Source organism: Coffea eugenioides, chromosome 10 (assembly GCF_003713205.1).
Source record: "Coffea eugenioides isolate CCC68of chromosome 10, Ceug_1.0, whole genome shotgun sequence".
Taxonomy (NCBI): Eukaryota; Viridiplantae; Streptophyta; class Magnoliopsida; order Gentianales; family Rubiaceae; genus Coffea; species Coffea eugenioides.
The window spans coordinates 31,737,419-31,742,777 of NC_040044.1; positions in this window are offsets into that span (position 1 = coordinate 31,737,419).

The following is a 5,359-nucleotide window of genomic DNA, read 5'->3' on the forward strand; positions in this document are numbered from 1 at the left end:
TCTCGAAAAATCAGAAAAATTCAAAAGTCAAAAATCGAAAATCAAGTTCAAATTTTTGTTTCTTGGAAAATCAAAATTTAATTTCTTATATCTTGACAGATCAAATCCAATTTCTTGACCAATTGGATGGCAGGATTGGGTCTTATCCTGCTGACCATTCACCAGATCACGTTGGGCCTGGATTTTGTGCCGCCAACTTCACAAAGATCACGTTGGGCCTGGATTTTGTGCCGCCAACTTCACAAAAGTCATGTTGGGATTGGTTTTAATTCAACCGCCGTTAGCATCGAGTCTATCTCACTAACGTGCGTGTTTTCATTCTACCCCGTTAGCATCGAGTCTATCTCACTAACGTGCGTGTTTTACTTCAACCGCCGTTAGCATCGAGTCTATCTCACTAATGTGCGTGTTTTCATCCTACCGCCGTTAGCATCGAGTCTATCTCACTAACGTGCGTGTTTTATTTCTAACCGCCGTTAGCATCGAGTCTATCTCACTAACGTGTGTGTTTCATTCCTGCCGTTAGCATCGAGTCTATCTCACTAACGTGTGCGTGTTTTCATTCTACCGCCGTTAGCATCGAGTCTATCTCACTAACGTGCGTGTTTTCATTCAACCGCCGTTAGCATCGGAGTCTATCTCACTAACGTGCGTGTTTTCATTTCAACCGCCGTTAGCATCGAGTCTATCTCACTAATGTGCGTGTTTACTTCAACCGCCGTTAGCATCGAGTCTATCTCACTAACGTGCGTGTTTTCATTCTACCGCCGTTAGCATCGAGTCTATCTCACTAATGTGCGTGTTTTACTTCAACCGCAGTTAGCATCGAGTTTATCTCACTAACGTGCGTGTTTTACTTCAACCGCCGTTAGCATCGAGTCTATCTCACTAATGTGCGTGTTTTCATCCTACTGCCGTTAGCATCGAGTCTATCTCACTAACGTGCGTGTTTTACTTCAACCGCCGTTAGCATCGAGTCTATCTCACTAATGTGCGTGTTTTCATCCTACCGCCGTTAGCATCGAGTCTATCTCACTAACGTGCGTGTTTTATTTCTACTGCCGTTAGCATCGAGTCTATCTCACTAACGTGCGTGTTTTATTTCTACTGCCGTTAGCATCGAGTCTATCTCACTAACGTGCGCGTTTTCATCCTACCGCCGTTAGCATCGAGCCTATCTCACTAATGTGCGTGTTTTCATCCCACCAACACTCCATCTCACTTCAATTCATCTAATTTAAATTTCTGTTCGGGTCTATCCCGTGGGTCTATCCCAATTTTACATTTCTGTTCGGGTCTATCCCGTTTTTACATTCATGTTCGGGTCAGTCCCCTTTTTTTAGAATTCTTGTTCGTTGGAATCATTTTGCAGCCCAATAACACAGGTAAGTATTTGGTGTCCACTTCTTTGTCTCAAGTTTTTTCAAAACTCAGACAAAGAGGGGCAAACTGTAGACACCAAATTTTGAATAATTTGTATGTGGCATCTACTTCATGATTTTTATTTTAGATCGCTTGCATTTAGTTCATTGTTGTGTGTTTTGCATTTTTTAGTTGTTATTTTATTTTAGTTTTATTCATTTTGCCCTTTTAGTTTGTCTATTTATTTTTATTTTGTCATTTTAGGTTTTTAATCACTTTTAAGTTTTAGATTTTAGTTTTTAGTTTTTAGTTTTTTTAGTTTTTAAGCTTAGCATAGAGTTTTTTGAAAAAGAAAAGGAAAACATCAAAAATATGTTTTAGTCATTTTGGTTTTTATTCAATGCTTTCTTGAAAGAAAAATGGAAATGAAAAATCATAAAAAAAGGAGAAAAAAGAAAATGTAGAAAAAGATGGAAAAATGGCCATTTTTGTTGTTTTTAAATTATTTTCATTATTATTACCTGGTTTTTGTCAATTTGTTATTATTATTATATTTATTAAGTTGAAAGTTAAAAAAAAAAAAAAAAAAAAAAAAAAAAAGAAAAAGAGTGATACGCGGCAGCAAGCTGCGTTTTTCGCAGCTTGCAAAGAAATGTTCGGCAGCTCCTTGGGCTGCAAATATAGAAGAGCTGGCTTGAAGTTTAGGGTTATCATGGGATATAAAAGGAAAGCTGAAAGGTAGCCGCAAGAGAGGGGAGCTCGGTGAGGGAAAAGAAAAACAGCAGAGGAAAAAGAAAGAAAGGCTGCGGGCTTTAGGGAGAGAACCAACAGAGTGAGCTTCATCGTGGGGAGCGTAAGAACGGCAAAAAGAAAAACTGAGAGTTGAGAGATTGAGAGTGGGGACAGCGAGAGAAAAACTGAAAGAGAGAGTTGGGGTTAGGGGTGATAGGAAGAAAAAGGGCTTAGAAGATCCAAGAAAACGAGAGAGGGAATCGGGGAGGCAAAGGGGGAGGTTGAGAGAGTTGACGGGCTGTAGGTAGAAACAAGGGGCTAGGAGTAACAGCTGAGGGTAGAGGGCTGCAAACGAAAAAACGGGGACGACCAAGGAGAAAACTGGGAAGAGAGGGACGGCTGCAAACTGAAGGAAAACAAGGAGGAGGCTGAACATCCCCAGTAGATTTCCTCATCAGAAGCTGTTTCCCTATTGTCGTCGAACCCAGGATGAAGCTTCAACTCCAACGGCAGTGAATAGGTAACTTTCACCCTTTTGTTTGTCTATTGTCATTTCATATGAAATCTGAGTTCTTGCTCTGTTATGGGTCTTGCATCAATCGCATGCTGTTTGTGTTCTTTTAAGACATCTAAAAATTTGCATTTTAGCTAGAAATGAACGTCATTTAATTGTTCATGACCGGTCCCTTTTTGTTTCCCATTCCCTCCTCTCATTTATTTGGTTCAAAAAGCTTGCCCATCTTGTCCGTGAGTTGAAGAGCCAAGCAGATGCTTGACAATCTTGTTGGAAAGGCTATCTCTTTGGTCCTTATTGGTGTAATCTGGATTTGTTAGAGTTCTTGGTTTGCATGTCTAAGCTAACGTTTTATGATGATTCTGGAATCTAATGTAAGCTCACTGAATGGCTAATGAAGTTGTAAGATCACAGAGAATTGAGAAGAGTTTTGCTGCATTTTTGTTTGGGCCGTTATAAAATTTCTGCCGCCCCTTTGTGTCTTTAGCAGTCATCAACCTGAATTTTCTTATTTGATCTTGCAATGAGTGTCTTATTTGGCTTGGTTGTTGATTTGGGGAATGTATTATGATCATTTGATTCAAAAGTTGAGGTTTGGCTGGTAATGTTACGGTAATGAAGCACAGCAAGTTGCAAAGAAAAATTTCTGCTGCACTTTTTCCATTCTTTTGTTGATTAGTTCCTTTTAATCCCTGACGGTTTGCTTAGATTCTTTGCTTTGGACCTGCAACAAAGTCTAGCTATTGTTTTAGTTGATAGCTGAGAGTTAAAATCCTGGTATTCAGTGAACCTGTTTGCATGAAATTTGTCTTGAATGAACAAAGAAAGTTGCAGCAGTTTTGTTCTTCAGATTTTTGCATATTTTTCCAGTATTTTTGCATAAGATCTTTCCAAATTTCTGGCCATTGGATTGTGATCATCATGTAGTTTCGTTGCTCAATTTAAGTTGAAGTCTAGATGAATAGTTCTGGATTAAATCTGGAATCTTTACTTGAAAGGAAAAGGCAGTAGTGTGCGCCTGTTCTTGATTGTCGAAGGTTTTGCTGCATTTTTTTCTTTTTCTTTCTTTTGCTGTTAGTTTTTCTTTTGCTGGTCAGCTCCAATTTTGTTTGTTTCAATCCCACCATGAAGTTGTGGGTTTAGTTGATAATCTTGTTTGCATGGTAAACGGATAGAATTGCATCTGGACATTGCCGCAAGCTTGGAACAAAAAGTCAGCAGAATTCATTCCTTTTAGTTGCAGAATTTTAAGTTCTTTACGTATGCATGCATGAAATAGATTCTAAAATTGGACTTTAACCCCCCAAGTCTCTCCTTATTCCACTAGGACCCAATCAATTAAATAATTTCATCAATTTGGTCCTGGGTAATTTTAATTTTTGCAACTTCATTACCGGTTTGCTTCAATTAACTACCATGCTTTGTTTAAATTGCACTTCATGCATGAATTTAAGAGCTTTATGACCATGTGAGCCCGTGTTTGCATGTTTTCTTTAATTTTCCCAAATAAATTGGTACCTTGACCATTTCTTTTATTTTGGAGGATAAATAAGTGATTTTACTTCATTGGGGCCCAATTTCAAGGGAGGTACACTCTACCCTTTCACTTGCACTTCATTTGACCCTATGTGCTCCTACGTGTTATGTGAATATGCCTGTCTACTTCGCTTTCCTTACCTCCTTGCATGCGTTTACTTACTTTTGCTTTTATTTAAGTTTTTATGGGGTATGTGTACACCTCTTGGCTTGTAATAGATAGGGCACGGAGAGCATCTGGTCCACTTCCCCTTCCCCCTGGTTGCTTGTTTTTGTTGCTACATGTTTAATTGCTTTATTAGGTTCTTGCATCTAGTCAAGCATGCTAAATGCTATGTGTTATGTGTTTACAAGTGTTTGGCATGTCTACTCGCTTTCCATAGCCATGAATGAATGTGATGGATGAATGTACGTTTCCGCTAGTCCAACGCTAGTCGGAATTCATAGAAAGGGCTAGTCCAACGCTAGACCCAACAGGATTTTTCCTTTGTTTTTCACTAATGCATTATCTGCCTGTTCACTACATATCATGCATTTTTCCTTAGTTTTATCATCTGGCATGCTCCTCGAACCCTTTTCCCCTCATTTTAGGATTTTTACATCTCATGCTAGTTAGGGTACATTTGCCTGAGAGTCCCCTTCTGATAAGGGAAACGAGCGAGTGTGGCTATTCGATAGCCTTAGCACGCTAGTTTTGCCTTCTAATCAAAGGGAAAATCGAAGTCGAAAAGTTAGGAGTCATTCCCATACCCGACCTGATGCATTCCCTTAGGTTCATTCATTCTCATTTATCACTCACTCATTCTTTTCAATTCACATTTTCCTTTCCTTATTGTTCATTTTGATTTCTACTTCACAAAATTGCACCTAATTACACCTATATGCACTTATCACTATATTTCATACACTTGCACACAAACACTTGGATTTTTAATTTCTTTCATACACTTCCACACTTGCACATTTGAGTCTCATTTGCATTAATCGACCTCTATGGGGTTTTCCTTTGTTGGCCGCCACAATTCATGTGGTTTGGGACCAAAAGCCTCACGAGAGACATCGTAGAATTTAGGATTGCATTTTTCTTTCCGTTTTGCATTCATATAGTCATATCCAACGTGCGAACATATATTGGGTAGAAAATTAGGAAAGGTAAGGTTAAGTCGCGCAACTAGCCTTGGCTAGGTCAAAGGGGTGCCTTGGATTCTATCCTTG